At 40.1% G+C, this 24,236-nt stretch overlaps 1 protein-coding gene across 5 annotated transcripts in view; it reads right to left on the bottom strand.

The window, feature by feature from the left end:
• RHBDD1 (rhomboid domain containing 1) overlaps positions 1 to 24,236 on the bottom strand; it is a 220,733-nt gene that overhangs the window by 185,099 nt on the left and 11,398 nt on the right. For 2 of the 5 annotated variants that reach the window (XM_069104548.1, XM_069104552.1), the window contains exon 2: positions 20,894 to 20,960. The exons of 1 other annotated variant lie outside the window; for it this stretch is intronic. The gene's annotated coding sequence lies outside the window, so the exon portion shown is untranslated. Of the gene's footprint in view, positions 1 to 8,038; positions 8,144 to 20,893; positions 20,961 to 24,236 lie in introns of all 5 variants that reach the window. 2 more of the 5 variants (XM_069104549.1, XM_069104550.1) reach the window with 2 other exon arrangements.

Genomic DNA, 24,236 nt, shown 5'->3' with positions numbered 1-24,236 from the left:
GAGAGTGAAGACTTGTGAAATTTTCTTAGGAGAAAACAGTATATAATAAAGGGTGTGTGAGCTCAGTGAAAAATGAATGAGTTTTTAAACTAAATTCTCACAAAGAAAATTGTCTCACCATTTCAAAATTATGTTTAAGGGCTTTGCGGGGCTCGCAGGTACTACACAGACTATGTAAAAAATTAGAAAATGTATATAGAGAGCTATGGGAAATGTGTCCTATTATTACTACTATAAAAAATGATACATTTAAAATAATATTATATTTAATGCATTCAATGTAACAGCATATACATGACTGGATACCACCACAATGCACTCAATTTACCAGAAGGCCTAATATACCCAAGCAGGTTATTAGGCAGAGAGTCCTGGGGGTGCAATATGGAATTGCCTTCTTGTTTCCATTAGCAGAAGCATGATAATTCTGCAATGACATGAAAAATGGTCTCCTGGCTCCCTAAACCACTGTGACCTGACGAGCTACATTAAAAGTTAAAACGCAGGGAAATCGGGGCAGGGTTTGTTGTTTTATTTGCTTGTTACTAAAAGCAAAAAAATATATGGAAAAGTAGAAATCAGCTAAATGCAAACAGATTTCATGAATAAGAAATGAAGATTGGGATACCAGAGTGTCAGAGGTTAAGGGGCCACGGGATTTCTATGAATACTGTAAAGCTTTCAGTAATTACATTTCAGAGATTGAGGCAGCCCGTTAATTGAGGTACCTCCAACTTTGGCTATGGTCCAAAAGAAATCAGGAGTGGTGGAAGCTGTTTTCTGCCTGGAAGGCCTCCCATCTGCCCCACTGAGCCTTTCATTAATCCTAAGGTCCCCTAGTCCTCATTAACACCACCCCCCTTAAAAAAAATTCTTTTTGTTTAAATAAATCAAACGCTGGGTCTATGGGTGACTCCAATATTAGACCACCTCCATAAGGCAAGATGGGCAGATTTTTACAGTAACCTGGCTATCATGCAGAGAATTGCTTAAAATATCAGGCTCCCTACTCCCTATACCCGCCTCTCTTTTCTCTTCTCCAAATAAAGAAGTGTAGACTATACCATGGACTACGGAGGAAGGCTTAACTAACCTTTGACGTGGTATATTATAGAATATTCAGAAAAAAAGAGTTAACAGATGCAGTCCCTAATCTCTGGAAACTGTCATCTAAGACAGACAACAGTGACATCAGAGATAAAGGACATATGGAAACATGAGCAAGGAAACACAATCATTAAGTCAAAAAATGACATTAATATCATTTGAAACGTACATGCAAAATGGCCAATGGTAAACTATAGGGCAAAAGTCAGTGAAGCTGCAGGAAGAACAAGCAATTTGGAGACACAGGCCCATTTCAAGTCCCAGGGTCGCTGATGGTTAGTTCTATGATTCTGGACAGCTCACTCTATCTATATAACAGACCTCTGTCTTCCTCATATATAAGAGAGGGTCGAGCTAGATAATTTTTAAAGGATCTTCAACCACTGAACCTATGATCCCATGAGTCATAAGAATTTTAGGTTTATATGGGGAGAGAGACAGACAGATATGTCAACACCAGCTCTCAATGAGTTAAGAAAGGCTACATAGAAAAGGTGTGATTTCCTGCTGCCATCTACTACCTTGGTTTAGGCCCTCAGGACCTCACAGCTGGATTAATATGACTGCCAATGGCTCCAGTTTCTCCCTCCTATAATCTACACTATAGACTAGTGTTTTAGCTTCGCTTAAATGGGTTTTTTCTTCATATTATTTCTCTGCTTTGGATCCCAAGACATTTGCCTTCCTGAACCTCCTTCATCTATAAAATGAGACTGGCTTACCTGAGGTGTCTCCTTGCTTTAACATTCTAGGATTTTATACTATGGCCCCCATGATTCTTCTCATAGTATTCTTGGCTACCCATCATACAGTCACACAATCTAAGAACAAGAAGAAAACCTCCCTGGCTGCCTCTTCATATCAGTACCCAAACAGGAATCTCCTCATTCTAAGCTTTAGCAATGATACTTTTCCTGTGAGACATATTTTTAAATTCATTCTCTCTTATCTGTCCTACTTCTATCTTCTTGGTGTCTTTCTAAAAACCTAAGTTGGTTGATGCATTCCTTGTGCATTAATATTGCCCCTTTTAGGGGTGGCTCGGTGGCACAGTGAATAGAGCACTGGCCCTGGAGTCAGGAGGACCTGAGTTCAAATCCAGCCTCAAACAGTTAACACAAAAACTAGCCGTGTGACCTTGGGCAAGTCACTTAACCCCAACTGCCCTCCAAAAAAATTATATTGCCTCTTTAGACCCCCCCCCAACTTATTTGTTGGAATTCAATCTTGGCGCCTTCAGGATTTCTTGAGTTTCTCATCCCACTTGGGCTTATGTTACCTGTGGAAGTTTAGACAATGTCATTCTACCATATTCTTCCTTTGAACTCTCTGAAATAAGCTTGCCCAAAAACTAATGTGCATGTCAGACTATGTATGTCTGGTTTTCTTCTCCTTGATGACAACCTCTAGTAGCAAGTGGTCTTTTCCCCCTAAAGCTACCCATTTTCACTCCAGTAAATAGCTCCTCTTGGTTAGGATCAGATGTAGACAAGACATTTTCCTCATTTCCTTTCCTTTCTGAAGGATGGAATTACCATTAAGGCAAGTCAATTAGTTACCTCTATTTTGGGCTAAAAGAGAGTTCCAGCAAATGACACAGTTTCATCGCTGTGTCAGCCTGTTTCCCACATGCCTCATCTTTCCATGTGTCCTTTTTTCTTTCCAAGTGGTCCATAATAAAATAACAGTTTTGTTTCTGTTTTTACTTCTTAATCTCTACCCAAATAATATCCACTATACTTCTCATGTAACCAAGTAACTTTTCTAGTTCCCAGCTTTCCTGACAGATCTATCTCCTTCAGTGAGGTCAATCTTTTGAGGCCTCCCCCACTGCCCATGCTCATTCTCTTCCCCCTGGTCTTTCCTTTTGTTCTCTACTCTCCAATCCCACTCCAGGCAACAGAATGACCACCCATCCCCTCCTCTCTTAATATTGAAACCCTAGGGTTTCACAGTATCTAGTATATTATTGAACACAAAACAAGTGCTAAAGAACACTTGTTGAATTTCTGGGACAGTGACTCAGACTAAGGCATGTAAGGAGAGCAAAGTTTAGCTTATACTCAGACTTTAAACTTAAAAAAAATGAAGACTAAGAGGTCAGCATGGTACAATGGGAAAAAAAAATCCCACTAGATTTGAATCAGAGAGACTGGGTTTCAATCATGGCTTTGCTAGAAGGAAGGAAGGTAGGAAGCAAGGAAAGAAGGATGGTAGGAAGGAAGGAAAGTGCGGTTAACACAATCTTTCAAAGAGTTAAGAAAGGATACATAAAAAAGGTGTGATTTTCTGCTTTCAAGAAACTGAAGGAAGCAAGCATTTATTAAGCACTACTATATGCCAAACTATGTTAAGTGTTTTACAAATACTATTTCATTTGATCCTTACAACAACCCTGGGAGATATGTACTATTATTATCTACATTTTACATCTGAGGAAACTAAGGCAGACAGCAGACTTGCCCAGGGTCTCACTGCTAGTAAGTGTCTGAGGCAAGATTCGGACTAGGTCAGACACTTAACACAAAAACTAGCCGTGTGACCCTGGGTAAGTCACTTAACCCCAATTGCCCTACCTTCCCCCTTCCGCCCCCCCCCAAAAGATTCAGACTAGGGTTCTCCCAACTCCAAGTTCAGCCCTCTATCCACTGTTGTCTAGCTGCCTGAATACATGATTCCACAAGATGTTGACTTTGGGAGAGGGAAAAAAAGGCTCCTGGAGCAGAGGCCATCTGATTCAATCTTGTCATTTAGAGATGAACAAATCAAGGTTCAGGGAGGTTAAATGACTTATACAAGGTCACACAGAAGGTAACTATTAGTTGTATGATCTGAACCTAGGTTATCTGTCTCTTAAGGGCCAGTGATTTTTTTCTCACCATACCATGATGAGATAACATTAGAAAGTTGAAGAATGGTTAGGATTTCATACTAGAAGGGTTACATATATCAACTGATACACATTTTTTTAAAGAATTGCTATAATTTCTTCTACTTGTGCAAATGTACTGCAAATAAAACAAGCAGATATGATCATTTAAAATAAAAATTTTCATCCTACTGTCAAAAAAGGGTCCTAATACAAACAAAGCTGATGTACCCAAGATTAGAAGAGAAGGAGAAATCTGGGAAACGATTTTTATAGGCAGTGTCTCTGATAAAAGGTCTCATCTTTAAAATATATAGAGAACTGAGTCAAATGTACAAGAATACAAGTCATTCTCCAATTGATACATGGTCAAAGGATATGAACAGGTAGTTTTCAGATGAAGAAATTAAAGCTATCTACAGTCACATGAAGAAATGCTCTCACTACTGATTAGAGAGATGCAAATAAAAACAACTGAGGTACTACATCACACCTATCAGATTGGCTGACATGACAAAACAAGAAAATAATAAATGTTGGAGAAGCTGTGGGAACACCAGTGCATTGCTGGTGGAATTGTAAACTGATCCAACCATTCTAGAGAGAGATTTGGAACCATGGCGAAAGGGCTATAAAACTGTACATACCCTATCCAGTAATGCCACTACTAGGTCTCTATTCCAAAGAAATCATAAAGATGGGAAAAGGACCCACATGTACAAAAATACTTATGAGCAGCTCTTTTTGTGGGGGCAAAGAACTGGAAATAAAAGGGATGCCCATCAACTGAGGAATGACTGAACAAGTTGTGTTATATGAGTGTAATGGAATATTATTGTTCCATAAAAAATGATGAATAGGCGGACTTCAGAGAAACCTGGAAGGACTTGCATGAACTGATACTAGTGAACTGAGTAGAACCAGGAGAACATTGTACACAGTAATAGCACCGCTGTGCTATGATTGACCTTGATAGACTTAGCTCTTCTCAGAAATGTAATAAAAATCTAAGTCAATTCCAAAAGACTCATGACAGAAAATGCTATCCTTATCCTTAGAAAGAACTATAAAGGGGAGGCTAGGTGGTAGAGTGAATAGAGCACCAGCCCTGGAGTCAGGGGGACTGTAGCAGCAAGCACCCCAAGCATCCTCAGGGTTTGCTGCCAACACAGGTTCTTGGATCTGCTTTGTTAAAGGAAAGCAACTCAAAATGGATTAACAAGCTTACTTTAATCAGTCAAACATGTATCGTTTACCTAGTTCAGGGGAAAAAGGTCAGCACCCCGAACTTCAGAATACACAGACAGAATTGTCAAGTCAGAGAAACAGATCAAGTAGACAGATTTCCAAACTGTCCAACCATTACATCCATACCAAATAACATCTGGGTTTCAAAGCCAGGGGGCTCTGGACAATGGCTTTCCAGAGTTTCATCTGATCAAATCACAGAACACTTCTCAAAGTGAGCCCCAAAACAAAGCTACACATCAGGGCTTATATAGCCTTCTCCTGGCTCAGAGAATGTAACAACCTTATTGACTCATTGGCCAATCAAGAAGTATCTACTGAAAAACAAGCCTCCCTCCCCAGGCTCCAGGTGCACTTTAGCCTAGGGGCAGGGAAGATCTTACAAATTTACATTCCCATTACAGGGACCTGAGTTCAAATCCGGCCTCAGACACTTAACACAAAACTAGCTGTGTGACCTTGGGCAAGTCACTTAACAGCAACTGCCCCTCCAAAAAGCAAAAAAAAAAAAAAAATGCAGATCCAAGTATACTATTTTCTCCTTTTGCTATGATTCTTCTTTCACAACATTAATAATACAGAAATATGCTTAATATGATTGTACATATATAGCCTATTTCAGAATGCATGCTAACTTGGGGAGGTGGGAAAAAAATGGAACTCAAAATCTTATAGAAGTGAATGTTGAAAATGAAAAATAAATCAATAAAAAGTCTCCTAAAAAGCAGAATTCTTATAAAATAGCTTCAACATGGAAGATTGGTGACCTAACCAATAAAATTAAGAGTTGGAACAATACACATGATTGATAAATGTCAAATGTTTTCACAAAAGTAAAAAAAAAAACACATTTTGTACATTTAAAAATTCATAAGGAAAAATTAACTTGGCACTACTGGGGGTGAGGGGGGACAGGGAAAAAGTATATATGTGTTAGCGCATAGGAGTTTAAATTAAATACGGAAAATGATTCCATGTGATTAAATTATCTGAACAATGGAAATTCATGCCTAAGGTAACAAGCAGAACCAGCCAAAGAAATTGTCAATTTAAGATTTGATAATCATTTCTTAGGACAGTACAGCTTGTACCACAGTTCAGAGGAAAAGGAAAGGTGCCTCAAACTTTGGGGACGTTTTTATATAAAATTAGTATAGTGTATATAGTGTAGTATAGGGGACTAATAGAAAGGCCTGGCTGAATCCCAGCTCCCCCAGTTACAAGCTGTATGGCCACAGGCAAGTTTCTTAACCCTTTCAAGTGGCTTACCTTCTCCAAGCCTCAGTTTACCTATCTCAAGAGTTAAAGTGAGTATCAAAAGCAATGTTTGCAAAATGTTTTGAGATTCAAGTTACCATGGTTTATTAACACTGGTAAACTAGGGATAACTCAGGCACCACCACACCTCACAGGGAAGCGCATTGTAAACCCAAAAGCTCAAAACAGTAGTTATCTCCAATATTACAACATTCACCAATTGGAGAGACAATATGATATAATAAAAAGAACACAAGACCAAAAGTCAGACTTGTACTCCAAGGAATCTAAAATATGGCTATTCCCATCACAACATCCACTTTTATCCCACAAATCTGCCCAAAATGCTGGGGAGTATCCTCTAATCCTCTTCAGACTGAATGGATTCAATGAATCAGTAAAGATGGGCTAGTCATGAACTCATTCTGCACACCTAATTAACGCATCTTTTTTTTTCCTTATCATAAATCTCTTAGGGGGTGGCTAGGTGTCATCACCAGCCCTGGAGTCTGGAGGACCTGAATTCAAATACAGCCTCAGACACTTAACACAAAAACTAGCCATGTGACCTTGGGCAAGTCACTTAACTCCAATTCCCCTCCAAAAAAAAAATTAAAGCAAATTAATCTCTTTGATCACATTCTTTATACTCCTCATCCTTCACGCTTTTTTAAAAAATTTATTTTGTTAATTTATGGAATAAAAAAAGCATTTACATAACAGTATAATAAAAAGATTATTGCACATGAAACTGCAAATCTATTATGTACAACTTGCTATTCTTTTTAAATATACAAAGTTATCATGTAAATTTCATTTTTCCCCTTTCTTCTTCTTCGCTCCTCTCTCCCACCCTGCCCTAGAGAAGGTCACCATTTGACACAAATGTGTGTGTATGCAAAATTATTCTATACATACTTCCATTTATCAGGTTCTCTGGATGCAGATACTGTCTTTCTTCATATGTTCTTCACAGTTAATTTAGATATTCTTAATAGTCAAATAACTTATTCACTCAAAGTCATTCTTAAAATATTATTGCTGTTACTGTATACAATGTTCTCTTGGTTCTGCTCATTTCACTCTTCATTCTTTCTTTCTTTCTTTCTTTTTTGCTTTTTTGGAGGGCAATTGGGGTTAAGTGACTTGCCCAAGGTCACATGGCTAGTTTTGTGTGTGTGTTAAGTGTCTGAGGCCAGATTTGAACTCAGTTCCTCCTGACTCCTGGGCTGGTGCTCTATTCACTGCGCCTGCCACCTAGCCGCCCCTGCTCTTCATTATTTCATGCAAGTCTTTCCATGTTCTTCTAAGATCACTGAACTCATCATTTCTTATAGCACAGTAATATTCTAACACAATCATGTATCACAATTTGTTCAGACATTCCTATTTCATGCTTTTAAAAAATGCACATTTAAATTCCAAGAAATTCCACTTCCTGTGTCAGCAAACAAGTATTTATTTTGTGATAAGTCATGCCCCATTTGTTAAGGGAAGGCGTAAGCCTCCAGGGGACAAAAAGACAATTTTAGAACAGAGGAGGCAAGATTTCCATACCTTGCTGAGAATATACAAAGGTCTTGTGCTCTGTTTTCCTGTATCCTCGATATGCTGCAAGCAATTGATAAAGTTTTTTTCCTCATTTATTTTCACTCATTCATCCTGAAAGAGAAGTAGATCCTTAAAAATGGACTCTTTCCCCTACATATGCCCTGGGTCATCCAAAGAGGCTCAGAGTTTAAAGTCCTAAACATTCACTGCTAAATTGTTGCTGAGTTATCTATATTTTTTTAAATAATTACCACTTCAAAATGATTTTATTTCACTTTCTTAGTAAAACATCTATTATTCTTGTTGTTTAAATTTTGTCACTGAGGCAGTAAATGAGAATTTTTACCTCTTCATACCCACCCTTAGGAAAAATAATAATAGTAAGAGTTCTGATTGATATAACACTTTTAAAGCTCTTCACAATGATCCAGAGGTGGGGAGAAAATGTGTATTACCCCTAATGTGAAGGTACGAAAATTGTGGTAACTTGGCCAAGGTCATACTGTTTATGTCAGAGCTGGAACTGAATCCAGGGGTCTTAGGTCTTCACTCACACTCACACACACACACACACACACACACACACACACACACACACACACTTCTCTCTCACTTTCTTCATACACAAGGCAATCTCTCATTTATTGGGCAACACCTCAGTAGGCACTTACTATATGTGTTCTATGTATCATCCTTAATCAAATTCCCCCCATACATTCCAACAAATTCTACTTTCTATATATCAAATAAGGCATACTCATTATTACATCTGAGCCTTCATTCATCTGTTTGAAATGTCTTCCTCTCCAGGGGTGGGGAATGTGTGGCCTCGAGGCCACATGGGGCCTTCTAGGTTCTTGGGTGCAGCGTTTTGACTGAGTCTAGGTTTTACAGAACAAATCCTTTTATTAAGGGGATTTTTCTGTGAAGTTTGGATTCAGTCAAAGGGCTGCACTTGAAGGCCTAGAGGATCACATGTGGCCTCAAAGCTGCAGGCTCCCCACCCCTGACTAGCCAAACCTATCCTTCAAGGACCAACTCAAGCGTGACCACTTCCATGAATTTTTTCCTATGTATTCTAACCCTTACTCTCCTCTGAATGGATCCCCTAGATGCCATATAATACTAAAGTTTAAGAGTCTTTGTGAGATTTTGGAAGGCATCCATTCAAAGTAGTTTTTATTGGATAGCCTGGCATTCATCATGAACTATCTTAGACTGTTGGACATTGTAGCTTATAGGAGAAAACCCAAGCTTATTAGCCGAGTGAGCATTTGGGATTCTCTCCTTTGATTCACATGACTCCCCTCCCACACATTCTACCTTCCAGACAAATTGCCTCTATGCATTCATGAAAGCCATCCCCCATGCTTGGAATACATGCCTGCCTCATAGAATCTTTCTTCCCTCAGCTTCCAGGCCAGGTACTTTATCTGTCCCATGAAGTCTTCCTTGTTCTCTTTGCTCCTTTGAGCTCCTCCCTTCTCAAATGATCTCTTTAGCACTTTGTCTGGACCTCTCTATTGTGCTGAGCACTTTCTGCCTTGCAGCACACATAACAGAGACAATGTGGCCAAGTAAGAAGGCCAAGCTCAAAGTTAAGGAGATTTGGGGACAAGTCCTCCCCCAGACACTTCCTGACTTTGAGAGTTTTTTGACTTGGGAGTTCCCTAGATTAGTAAAATCACTGATATAATCCCTATTTCAACAAGCCATACCTACTTAGTCAACAATAAACTCCTTGAGGTCAAGGACGGTATCACTCTCCATCTTTATGTTCTTGAAAACCTAGGTATAATATATGATAGAGTAGGTTCTGAAAAGTTTGCTAAATTAAATTACTCTGAGTGTTCTATTTTTCCTAGATAATTCTTTCACAGCCTCTTATTAAGCACATACAAACTGACATGACCTGTCCTGGTGGAGTTCACCAGTATCGCACGGAGAACACAACACATATAAATTCACAGTATTATGCAAAATATATATAATGGGCTAAGGAGGACCCTCCCCTGGAATCATGGCTCTGGGGACCCACATGGTGAGCCTGCTTTTTAAAGGGTGTGATAACCTGGAATGGAGGGGCCTGGCTAGCCACTTGAGGCAGCTGGGTGGTTCGTTGGATAGAGTGCTGGGCCTGGAGTCGGAAGTTCAAATCCAGCCTGAGACATTTACTACATGTGTGACCCTAGGCAAATCACTTAACCTCTGTTTGCCTTAGTCTACCGGAGAAGGAAATGGCAAATCACTCTAGTATCTTTGACAGGAAAACCCTCCAAGGACAGCATTGGCATGCTATGGTCTACAGGGTCACAAAAAGTCAGACACGACTAAACAACTCAACAGCAACAAGTTCTCGGCTTCAAATCATGCACAGTGCGCTTTTTCTGGTAGTAATAACAACCCTGCTGGATGCTTGGGGAGGCTGCTTCTAGAAAATCAGAATGGAAGGTTCCAGCCTCCACCCCCAAGCACATGTAGATAGTCTGACTGTCTTCTTACTGTGTGATAAGGAAAATCCTTCTGGGTGGTTGCTGAGCCAGGACTACGGGTGCATGCAAAAGGCATTAACTGGACAAACTGAGCTCTCTTTTTCCTCACGGTGATTAAGGCCAGAACTATTGTACACATTTGAATGAGGAAACAGGAGGTTCTGGTGATATATGCTTCCCACATGGGACAACATGGGGCCTGTGGACTCATAGCCCTATTGCTTCTGTCCCTGGGGGGTATGTTCTTTCCTGTTCTTAAGCAAGACTTGGCTGAGGTGGATGGATCAGGCCACGATGTTAGGAACTTTTGAAGGTGAGAAGAAAGTTCCTATAGCTAGAGTTTCTAGACATCTGCATGCCAGAGTTTTCAGGCAGTCCAGCCAGGGGGCCAGTAGAACTTCCCTCTGGAGTGAACTATGGGATCAGATCAGCATTGAGTCAGTCTAGAAGCTGACCAGCAAGCCAGGGAGCAGCTCCACCCATCAGGATGCCTTGTACACAAGTGACTAGCAGAAACCTGTTTTCAGTGTGAGCCTTCTCTCCCTAGACACTAAAAGGTTAGGAGGGATGAAAAGTCCCTTGCAGGAAGGAGGTTCTGGGTAACTCTCTTTAATATCCCTTTGTAAAAACTAATTGACATCAACTGCTTTTCAATGGTATCAAGGAGATGTCAAATCACACCTGAGCCCAGTATTGGAGAGAACACACTAGAATGGGGGTGGAGAGGAAGTGGAAGCCAATAACCAAAGTGCCTCGCTGCCCTTAAAACCTGACGGAAAGGCCGAGCTAGCCACCTTCTGGGGACCCAAGCTAGGATAAGGACCCCATGAGTTTATATTATTACATATGTCAAATAACTGTAGAGCTGGCCAGTATAGACTGTGCAACAGAGGAAGGAAGAATTATTTGTGATTGAAGAAATAACAGAAGACATTCTGGAGGGAAGACATTCTGTCTACGCTGAGTCTGAAGGACTATGAAGGATTTCAAAGAACAGAGGGAAGGGTGAGAAGTAGTCAGTGAGAATGTTCACAGAACCATGGATTCAAAGAAAAAAAAACTTTCTGGGACATCTAGTCTACTTTTTTCCCTTCCCCCATTTTTTACATTTCAGGTAACTGAGACCCAGATGGGGTGGATGCCCAATCATCCAAGTCATACCACTAGAATGCACCAAATTGGGCAAGCCTTGAGACAGAATTTGAACCGAGGTTCCTTGACTACAACTCAGTATTCTTTCTATTGTATCACATTAATGGGTACAAAGGTAAGGGTGGACATGGTCTAAAAGTGTCCAAAGGACAATAAGCAGCTCAGTTTGACTGGAGTCCAGACACCCAAAGAAGTTGGGAGGGTAGGAGACATCAGGTGAAGGAAGGTCTTGAAAGGTGGGGTAAGGAGGTTAAACTCTATTTTCCCAAGCAACAAGAGGCTTGCAAAGGGTTTAAGTGGATGAGTGACAAAATCAGGTCTATGCAAAATGAAGAATAATCTTCAATGATGGATGGAAGGATAATGAAACTAGAGATGGGAAATATCCATTTGGAGGCTCTTGTAAGCGACTGGCAATGAGGGGAGAGGGGCGGAAGTGGTGAGAATAGAAAGCAGATATGTTTGAGAAATGAGAAAGCTCCTTCCAGGGTAAGGGTAACGTTTCTGAAATGTTTCCTTTGTGATGCCAAATTTTTAAAACTTACAATGCTTGCCACATCAAAATCATTTCCTAAGAACTTCTAACCAGCCTTCCTCTTCATTTCATGAAAGTTAAATTATTCCAAGTGTTAATTTTATCTCCCTAGAAAATTAATTAATTCTCATAACCATGCATTAAGCAGATGTTGGGAGAGATGAGAATTAAGATGTGACCTCTGCCCAAAACTCATTACTGCACTTAGGCCATCTCTTCCCTTGTCCCTCTACCTGGAATACCCTCCCTTTTTCCTCTCTGCTGATTCAAATCTTAACCATCCTTCAAGGCCCAGTTCAGATTCCTGCTCCTCAGTGGTCCCAGACCAACATAACCCCCATTGCTCTCTCCTCCTATGTCACTGATCACTTGTATCCCAACACCAAATTATTCACCAACTCAATCACCAAATTATTCACAGCTGAGGCATCTTATGGCCTTCCTATCAATTGTGTGGTCATAGGAACAGAAAGGCCCATTTTGCTAACAGTTACCTCCAAAAAATGGAGAGGGAGCAGAAAAGAGTTTGAAACCCAGCTGCTTGAGTTGCCAGGCCTTCAGGGGAAGGCTCAACAGTCCAGGAACTGGGAATGGCTTACACCAACAAAATTATTTAGAAAAAGTTATTAATTGAAGCAAGGTCTTGAACCTTAACTTACTATAGATGTAGAAGCAGTCTTTCTTTTCCTCGGCCTACCAAAGAATTTTTTCTGTTCAGACTTTTCAAATGCTCTTCATTGGATGAGTAAAAAAAAAAATAAACCAAAACAAAATTCCTGGAATGCTAGGGCAGCCTTTGTTGCTTTCATAGGGGAACCCAACGTATTTCCCTTATGGAACTCTCTAAAACGTTCCATTTATTTTGAGTAGGTGACAAAAAATGCATCCACGTGGCAGGCTCTGTTTAAGACAAATGTTCCCTTCAAGTCCAGTTTGAAAATTTGTACATTTTGGAGGTTGCAGCATGCTTGGGAAATCAATGGATGAAAAACGGATTAAGTTTGTCATTGTCTCCACTCTCACTAGCCTTTTAACAAAAGCTGTAGAGGCTGAGAGAAGAATGTTTGAGATTGTTGAAAGAATTCTGTGTTTAAAATGAATGGCATTTCAGAGCAACAGCCCAGCACTGTCCGTCCTTTTTTCTCCTGCTGGTGTTTCTTACGAGGCCAAATGTGAAAAAATCTGTGTCAATACGTTTTAGAGGATCAACTATCATTCCTGGCTTTTGACAAAGGAAGAAAGGTGTCCTATAAATGGAATACTTTTTTTGTTCCTGTTTTTAAAAGAAAAGACCATCTCCATTCCTTTGCACAGGTAGTCTCAACATTAACCTTTCACCCTGTCTTAAAGCCCTAAGCATCCTTCAAAGCACAGTTCAGATGTCTTCTTCTATACAGGGTCTTTCCCAGTTCTCCACTTGTTAACTGATATTATGCAGAACTTCATATTTCCTCATCTGCTTGAGTGTTATATTGTTTCCTACCACCACTGCATTCCAGCAGATCATAATTATGCTCCCTGAGGCCAGATGCTGTTGCTTTTTATCTGTGTATTCCCATCACCTAGCTAGTAATACCTTGCACACGGTAAGCACTTGCTGAGTTGAAAATCTAGGAAGGAAATGACCAAAATTTTCCTGAAACTCCCCACTAATTAACTTCAGGACAAGAGAGAAAACCAAAATTGGCAAGACTGTTATTGCTGACCCCATTGCATGACACAGGAAGCTTCCCCACTAAGTAACAATCTAAATAACTTCCAATATCTCCAAAACCTGACTCTGTACTGCTCTTTGGATGTCAAGCTTCAAGGATGTTTTGGAAGAGATGCCTATAATTCCATTTGAAATAGAGCTACTTGACCATGCCTTAAACCCAAATCATTCTGGTTTTCACTGACTGGCCAACAATAGGTCCCAATCCAAGTCTCACTTGGCCATTGTTTGGGTTTTGATTGCTCAGAGTAAGCGTAAATAGCAATTATTTCTGTTCTAGCTGGAAATCCTGAAGGCCTAACCCTCCCAGTTTTTAAGTAGGTAAACTAGGCCATCTTTTGTCTCATTTCTTACCTAGCCTTAAATCACTGAATGGGTATTGCCTCAGACAAAGTAAGATCTGGGAAAAGACTAGCTTAAAAAGCCCAAGTTCTCCCACTGAATCTGGAGTCATCTCCAATTGCCCTTATCTATATCTTGCCACTAGACTCACATGACCCTGGAGAAGAGAGTGGGGCTGATGACCTCCTGATGTCATTGATCCTCTTTGAGGATGAATAGCAAACAACAAAACAAGAACAAAAATAATTCAGCCATCTCTTATCTCAGGATGGAGTCTATCGGTGATGATGCATTTCTCACTGAAATGGACAATAGCTCAGGGATCATCAAACTACACCTGAAGGTGAAATCCTAGCAACAGTCCATTTTTTTAAATTTAGTATTTTATTTTTCCCCAGTTACATGTAAAAAACAATTTTTAACATGTGTTTTTAAAACTTTGCGTTTCAAATTCTCTCCCTTCCTCCCTCCCCTCTTATTGAGAAAGAAAGCAATTCCACATAGGTTATGCATGTGTAGTCATGTAAAACATATCCATAATAGTCACGTGGTAAAAGAAAACAAACAAAAAAAATCAAGAAAAATAAAGTTTTTTTTAAAAGTCTGCTTCGATTTGTATTCAGGCACCATCATTCATTCTCTGGGGATGGACAGCATTTTTCATCCTAAGTCTTTCAGAGTTGTCATGGATCATTGTATTGCTGAGAACAGCTAAGTCATTCCCAGCTGATCATCTTACAATATTGCTGTTACTTTATACACAGTACATTTCACTTTATATCAGCCCATGCAAGGCTTTCCAGGTCTTTCTGAGAGCATCCTGCTTATTATTTCTTAAAGCACAATAGTATTCCATCATAATTATATACCACAACTTGCTCGGCCATTCCCCAAATGATGGGCATCCTCTCAACGTCTAATTCTTTATCCCCAGAAAAGAGCTGCTATAAATGTTTTTGTACATATTGGTCCTTTTCTCCCCCTTTTTTTAAATCTCTTTTGGGATACAGACCTAGTAGCAGTATTGCTAGGTATGCATGGTTTTATAGCCCTTTAGGCATAGTTCCAAATTGCTCTATAGAATGCCAACAACATGTGTATGTGTATGTGTGTGTGTGCACACGTGTGTGTGCTGCCATGAAGCTGTGATTTTTACATTTTAAAACAAAATAAAACTTTATTTTAAAATTCAAAAAAAAAAAATAAATTCAGTTTTCACAAAGAACAAAAATAGGTAGCATCTTAGTCCCAACCTGTAATTTTCCAACCCCTACTTCTAGGAATTTATAGTCTATGGCAATTTATAATTTAAGGCACAGAGCTATTAGTTAAAGACATTTTTTATTTGGACTTGACTGCACAAGGAACTCCTAGTGAGGAGACTCCCCTTACCAAAGGAGGGCAGCAAGGGTTTGCAATAAATATTCAGAGTGAGGACAAATAAATTTTTACATTGGCTATGCCTAAAAAATATGTGTCATTCTGCAGCCTGGGTCGATCACCTCTGTTTCATCAGTGATTTAGTCAAAAGTTCGTCAGCCCCTCCTACAAACACTCATATAAATCCCATCAGCACAGATACTATCTACATGGGTGAAGATGGCAAATGAAAAAAAAAATCACCACTCTTCTATCCCACATTAGAAATGTCACTCTAAACTAAAGAAGCACATCCTTCTCTCACAAAAAACTTCTCAAACAGAATCAATGAAACAGTCTCCTACTATTCCTGCTCATTTTCTAAACCAAAGTCCATGAGCACACTCACCTTTCTTTGGAGGGAGCTTCCAATGCCACTCGGGTCGCTAAGGGCAGACAGAGCACTGTTGGGAGCGTCTTTCTGGTCTTCAATAAAAATTCCTGGTTCCTATACTTCTACACTTTGGTCCCTGGTGCCTATATGCATTGTACAAGCCCTATCAGAAAAAAAAAATACTTCCAGACCTTATCTTAAGGGTCTGAGGTCCATGTGGGAAGCGCATAAGCCAAGAGATAGGAGTCCTGGTTTCAGATTATGGCTCAATCATTAAAAAAAATGAAGTGGCCTTAAGGCACGATTTCTCTGCACCTCTGTTTCCTTTTCTTTCAAATGACCCTCCCCATCTCACAGGGGTGTGTGTGGTGTTTGAACTTCGGCCATGTGAGAAGCATAACACACAAAGTACCATTAGCATTAATTTAATGGACTGACACATTGTTTCAGAGATCCCATGAAATCCCTTGGGAAGATACCATTGCATCTTAGCTACAAAGCAAACTTAAGCTAGGATTTTTGTTGTTGTTGTTGTTTAACTATTACTCTAAGTACCAGTCAAATGCTTCCTGGGCTCTCTCCATACGGCACAGCAGGGGAAGGTTCAATATGATTACTCTGCCCTTCTGGGAGGGGTTCAAGTCTTCTTTCTCTATCTTGCTTCCAAACTCCCAGAACCTTCTTGTGCTGCCTCTCTCCACCCTTTACTCCCATTACTCACCCCGTGTTCAGTTTTGCTATCACAGAGGGCACAGAACACTTTATCTGTGACTCAGGGGTGTGTATGCTCAGTGTGAGTCATCAGTACAATGTGTCAGCCAAAAAGGCTCATTGGGTCTTGGGCTGCATTAAAAGAGGGAGACCACTGCTAACCGTGGATTCTCCCAGAAGTAGGGCAGAAAAGGACCTCCAGGGCCATGTAGTTCAGCCAATTCTTTTTACAGAAAAGTGAGGTCCAGGTATTGAAGTGACTTGACCAGTCACACAGGTGGCAAAAGTGAGCAAGACCTATCGACTACAAATTCAATAACCTCTTCTTTGTCGTCAGACCACGTCTAAGTCTTGTCCCAGGTCTCTGTTTAAGAAGAATATTGATAAGCAAGAAAGGGTCCAGGGTAAGGACAACTACAGTAGTGAAGGGCCTTGAGTCTACATCACAAGGGAATCTACAGAAGCAAATGGGGATGTTTAGCCTTAAGGCAAAGGTGGGATTGAGGGAATGGGAGCAGAAAGCTGTCTTCAAGCAGCAGAGGGGTTATCATGGAGGAAGGATTAGAATTGTTCATTTTCAGACCACAAGGTAGAGCCTGGAGCTAAAACTGGGTAAAAGTTGTGAAAGGTCAGATTTTGACTTGATGCCAGGAAAAACTTCCTGTCCTCAGGTGGTAGTGGATTCCTCCTTCTTGGAGGTCTTCAAACAGAGGCTGGAGGGGCTCTGGAAGGTTATGTTATCAATAGGATTCCTTTCACCAGTGACTGAAGCATGCTAACCACCTCCTGATGGAAAGGCTATGGACTCAGGGTCTAGAATGGAACATATTTTTGGACCTGGCCAAAAAGGGAATTTCTTTTGTATAACTATGAATATTTGTTACAAGGACTTTGTTTTGTTTTGTTTTGTGGGTGAGAGGGGAAGGGAGGAAGAAATATATTTTTGTTAATCAAAAAAAATTAAATCATAAATTTAAAAAACCCAAATCTTCACTTTCCTCTTATTAATAAAAAACCACTCTCCCTTAATCCAGACACTGGACAGCTCTAGAGATAAACTGGAGGTCCTGGGTTCACTTCCTGGCTCTGCTACTTATTATCTGTAGGTCCTGGGACAAAGAATTTGGTCTACCTGGGTCCTGGTATCCTCAAGGGTTAAAAAAAAAAAATAAGCTGGACTAAGAGATTACTAATGGCCCTTCCACTTCCAAGTCTACTGTCCTATGATCCCAGTTACCCAGATTCCTAATATTGGAGTCATGCTGCTATTTTCCCTTTCTCTCTCTCCCTTTATCCAGTCAGTCACTAAGTCAGGTCAACTTTCCTACATGACATCTCTTGCGTCTCTGTCCTCACTATACAAGACTTTATCACCTCTCACTTCGACCAATGTCATCACCTCTTAGTTGATCTTCCATGCCACCCACGCCTTTGCTTAAAAAAAAAAAAAGGAAACCTTCATTGGCTCCCTTGGATAATATCTAGGACTAAATACAGAATCTTCAGCCTGGTACTTAAGGCCATCCACAATTCAGCTCCCACCTACCATATTTATTTCACATTAATACTTTATGAATACCATATGCTCAAGCCAAACTGGCTTCATACTTGCTCTCCAAATTTAATATCTCATGTGCCATTTCCATCATTGGCACAAGCAGCCTCAAATGATTGGAAGGTATTCTCCTTTCACCTCCTTCTCTCCTGTTCAACTTCCCTCGATTCCCCCCCAACACTCACACTTTCTCCCTCTCTTCCCCACTCTCTCTCCTTTTCCCTCCCTCTCCCCTCTCTCTATCTGTCTCTGTCTCTCACTTAAATTACATTGCATATACTTACCTCAGTACACAGGCTGATAAAATCTGAGAGTTGAGAAGGCACAAAGAAAGTGCCTACCTCATGGAAAACTCTCCAGCAGGAGCCCCCTCTCTAACAATTCTGACATACAACCCGTACTTGGAGACCTCGAAAAAGACTAGGCTTATTTAGTTACTAGAATGTAACCTCCTTGAGAACAGGGACTCTTGTTTCTGAATTCTCTGCATCTGTCGCAAAGCCCTGAACATAACAGGCGCTCCAAAAATACTTGCTAAATTAAACTGACCCACACCACAAGCTCCTCTCTCATTGACTGACATTCTACAGGACAACCTTTAAGCTCATCTCTAAAGGCTACTTGATTTTTTCACTTCTTCAACCAATCTCTTCCCCTCTTTCCAGTCTCAAGGGTAAGCATTTTAATTAACTCTTGCTTCAGTGGTCTTCATTAGGCCTCTCTGACATGCCCCACTTAACAGATCTCCCTCTCATTCCACTCCTTCCAAAGAAAATTACTCAATTTACTTTTGCTGGGCTTTATCACAAGTCATAAGCTATACTTGAGAGCATCCTTCCCCAGTTCAGGTCATGGAGAGTATTCTCTTTCATTGTTAAGACAGTCCCCTTGAAAATACCACCTGGACCAATAAGAGATACAGTAAATTTTCCTCCCTAAGTGACCTAAACGTGGAAACCTTTCCTTGTGATATCTCCCTCTTCAACTTAGGCAAACGTTATTTTTGTTGCTGCTGGCTCTTTGTTTTCGAGGCAGACCAAAGACACCATGGGTGATGTGCAAACATGTAAAAACATGCTGTGCCTTAGGCATCTTCTTGCTACCCCCCTATGTGGCTGCATCCTCTCAGCCTATGCCCTGAATGGCTTCAATCTGAATTCCAGAGCTGGGATCCTGAGATCCTTATTGGTAAGTACCTCCCAGGACCCACTATTCTAGCCAGCCAACTTCTCCCCAGTGCTCTTACTCCTCAACCCTCTCTATATTCAAGAACAATCAGATCAAAACTGGCATTGCTTCTAGAAAGGTTGAATCCACCTACTTTCCAATAGCTCCAACTTAGCATCCCTATGACTTTCCAAACCAAAACACTGTTCTCCTCCCTATTATTAGAATATAGTTATATAAGCATGCATATATATATATATATATATATATACACACACATATATATTTACATACATACACATATATAATGACTGTAATATAATAGCCCCCCCCCTTCCAATTAGAACATAAGCTGCTTGAGAGCAAGACCAGTCTTACATGTTGTAATGGAAATGTAAATTTTTAAGATCTTCCCTGCCCCTAGGCTAAACTGCACCTGGAGCCTGGGGTGGGAGGCTTGTTTTTCAATAGATACTTCTTGATTGGCCAGTGGGTCAATAAGGTTACATTCTCTGAGCCAGGAGAAGGGTATACAAACACTGATTTGAGGCTTTGTTTTGGGGCTCACTTTGAGAAGTGTTCTGTGATTTGATGAAACTCTGGGCTAGCCGTTGTCCAGATGCTTTGAAACCCAGATGTTGTTTGGTATGGATGTAATGGTTGGACAGTTTGGAAATCTGTATACTTGATCTGTTTCTCTGACTTGATAATTCTGCCTGTGTATTCTGAAGTTCAGAGTGCTGACCTTTTCCCCCTGAACTAGGTAAACGATACATGTTTGACTGATTAAAGTAAGCTTGTTAACCCATTTTGAGTTGCTTTCCTTTATCAAAGCAGCTAAGAACCTGTGTTGGCAGCAAACCCTGAAGACGCCTGAGGTGCTTGCCGCTTCACATGTGCGTGTGCACCCTTAGTGCTTAGCAAAGGGCTTGGAACAAGTAAAAACTTAGTAAATTCTTTTTCATTAATTAATTTATTCATTCATTCACTGCCCATTTGTTTATAAGCCCTAAATATTCTAGCATTGTCATGTCCAGTTTAAATTGGTTGAGAGAACATTATTCTGTGAAAGAAATGAGTGAAAAATTCCATTTCTTAACCATCAATTTCAAAGGAAAAGTAAGGCAAGAGCAAAAAAAAAGAGAAGGTCAGATCAGGTGCCCTACGAACAATACAAACAATGAACAAGCTACATTTACATTCACTGTACACGTATCATTTGAATATAGCCTAGAAGGTCAGATGACTGTCAGTTACAATAAGCTTTGAGACTTCTGGTCAATTATCTGACTAATAAGAAAAGACAAGGCTGTGACATCATTAAAGCAGCAATTAATTTACACAGAACAACTTCTTGTTCATCAAACATCTTAAATAACATTTAATTTTTTTTCCCACTTGGAAAGAAAAAAAAAAAGCCATCCACTTCAGCTTTATTACCTGCCAGGCTACTCCAAGATCAAAAGATAAAAGACTTCCCAAAGCAGACACCACAGCAACTCAGTATCTGTTTACAGCAAACAAAAAAAGAAAGAGATGAAAACCAAAAACCTTTCAGGGTCTAGAATATGGGCTGAATATATACATTACAGTAAAGGACATGCTATCAAGGCTATCGATATTAACACATTACTTAAGTAATTTGTAAATGTAGACTATTTGGGTAACATTTCACAATTTGTTCTGCTGCAAATGTTGCTTTGATAAGGGAGCTAACGGCCAATCAAATTAAATAACATGCTATAGTACCATGTAGTCAAGTATTGGAGGAGAATCATACTCTTTCAGTCTAATTGAAAATGAATGAAAATAAGGATCAGTAGTTTTTTAAATAATTTAAAAATTTTTCTGCAACATAATAGCTAATCACCATTTCCCCCAAGTTCCATATGTAAATATTAAGTTAATAAGTTAGTAGTGGTGGGATTAAATGATTTTTTAAAAAATGGACACATATGAAAGCTGCTTAACAGGATGGGGGAATTTTTTTTTATTTTAATTTTTAATTAAAATAAACTACACACACACACACCCATTTTTCACACTGGAGCTTCTTGTCAGGATTATCTGGAAGTTCTCTGGGAGTTTAATGAGGCTCCATTTTGAAAACCAGTGGTGTCAGTTTTCCAAAATTCATATGCCCTCCTCTATTTTTTTTAAAGTAATGTATGCTTAACAGAAATTATTACAATCACCTTTATACATGAAAAATAATGACTGAAAAATGTAACTGCTGGAGTTTGTAGATAATCTCAAATTTTGTTCCACAGCCAGGTGAATTAGTGCCAAGTCCAATTTTTGTCCATCACCACTGATGATTTCTTGTATCAATCGAGAGCTGGCTCCACTGCTCAGAGGACACAGGTTTTAGTGTAATGAGTGCTCATTAAAGTTTTCAGAGTGACAGTCCTCAAGGCTCTCAGTCCTTAACACTGAAGGCACATAGGGAGCAATGAGGGCAACATCCCTGGATCATGGGCTTCATGCTGATTTAAGAAATGCAGCACTCAGGTCTGTTCTGCACCCAACTTCCTTATATCCTTTCCCCAAAGTCAATGAAAACACAAAACTCCACCATTCACATTATCCCTTGGACAAGTATTCTTAAGGCATTATTAAAGCATGTGACATTCCTCCCAGTGGCTGTGTTTAATATCCCCACTACAATCAGCCTAGATTGGGTGGGGAATGGGGGAGAAAGAAATATGCCCTGGATAACAAATTGTAAAGTTAGTCAAGTGAAAAGAGCAGGGAGGGAAAGGAAAGAGAAAAATTGCCTCTGTCTATCCACCAAGCCAGATCCCCAAGAGTAACCAGTGTAGGAAGAACAACAGCAGAGATGCTCAAAACTGACAAGAGACAAAAGATCCAAGGGGAAAGATGGGACCTCAAAGGGTTACATACAATGCACAAAATCTAGGCAACAATAAAGATGCAAGGAGGTAAATTCGACCTCATGGGAGAGGAGACCCTTACCTAGAATTCATCTCTGAATGGCTATGATTTACTCAAAAAAAACATAATAGGCAAAGGGTGGTGGAAGGAACTGTATACTTAAGTGAGAAGCAGCATTGAATACAATATCTTGGACTATTTTTTGTGGAAAGACAGAGATGTGGGCTAGATGGAAACAGAACCAGATGAAATTGAAGAAGCACCCAGGCTAAAAGAGTAGTCCAGAATCCTTCTATTTCAACCTATAATTGACCCAAAGGCTCCATATTTGGCCAGGTACAGTTCATTGCTTTTGTCAATGATTTAAAGGCAAAAGTTGGCATGCTTATACAATCTGAAAATGATATAAGGCTGGGAGAGACTGTACACATAGCCAAGATCCCAAAAGCTCTTGCTGGTCTGGAACCTTAAAAAAAAAATGAAATGCAAGAGCCTTAAGGGGCAGCTAGGTGGCACAAGGGATAGGGTGCCAGGCCTGAAGTCAGGAAGACTTGCCTTCCCAAGTTCAAATCCTCAGACTGGATATGTGCCCCTGAACAAGTCACTTCACACTGTCTGCCTCCATTTCCTAATCTATCAAATGAGCTGGAGAAGGAAATGGCAAAACCACTTCTGTATCTTTGACAAGAAAACCCCAAACGGGGGCACGAAGAGTCAGATAGGACTGAACAAAAATACGCTTAAATAAAGTCTTACACTTGCATTCAAAGGAAACCCACTTCATAGATACAAGTTGGGGGAAACCTGGTGAGACATACCAGGCTGAAGGTCTAGGGTTTTTAGAGGACTGCACTGCTCTCTCAAGCCTCAGATACTTTACTTGTGTGACCCTGAGCAAGTCACCTTAACCTGTTTGCCTCAGTTTCCTCATCTGTAATATGGGGGATAAAAGCACCTTCCTTCTCAGGTTGTTCCAAAGATCAAATGAGATCATAATTGTAAAGCACTCTTCACAGTGCCTGGCACATAGCAGGGGCTAAATGAATTTGTGTTGAATAGAATTGAAGTTCAACAAGAGACAACAGTGTGATGAGAGGCTAGTAGGTGGTACCATGGCTAGAGGGCTGGCTCTGAAGTCAGAAAGATGGAGTTCAATTTCTGCTTTAGACATTTACTCACTTTGTGACCTTAGCCAAGTTCTTTAACCTCTGCCTACCTCAATTTCCTCATCTGTGAAATGGGGATGACAATAGCCTTTACCACCCAGAGCTGTTATGAGGATCAGATGAAGTAATATTTGCTTACAGCACTACATAAATACTATTATTGCAATTACTGTTATTGTTGTTGTTACTATTATCATTATGTAGACTCTCTTCCCTCTCCTCCCACACACACAAAAAAATCTAACAATGTTGGGCTACACTGAGAGGTTTCCAGGTATAAGAAAATTATATTCCTGCTGTAGACAGGGAACCTGGCATAATGGAGAGAAGAATGTTGGGTCCTAAGACAGGAAGACCTTGAACACGTACTGGCTATATGACCCTAGACCACATCTCTCAGTGACCCCAAGAGAACTCTCTAAGACTATAAATTGCAGAAGAACTGTTAATCTGTGCTGGTAGATGATGTTTCCTTACCAGGGGTTTCCTAAATCCACAAAATAACACATCAAGGACAACAACGAATCCTGGTGAGGTCATACCTAGAGAACCATGTTCCACTCTGGGCTGACTATGCCTTTGATCTCATCACGGATACAGATTCTGTCTTCTCTAGGTTTTCATGGCACATTACTTAACACTAGTTAACACTCAACAAGTCCCTATCCCTATGCTGCCATTCAATGTGCACATGGTGTCTTCCCTAAAGGAAAGTAGGGTCC

Source organism: Petaurus breviceps, unplaced genomic scaffold (genome assembly GCF_028583685.1).
Source record: "Petaurus breviceps papuanus isolate PSGF00001 unplaced genomic scaffold, PetGlider_PUasm1.0 688, whole genome shotgun sequence".
Classification (NCBI taxonomy): Eukaryota; Metazoa; Chordata; class Mammalia; order Diprotodontia; family Petauridae; genus Petaurus; species Petaurus breviceps.
The sequence above is the reverse complement of the archived record's forward strand: the minus strand, read 5'-3'. Positions and strand labels throughout refer to the sequence as shown.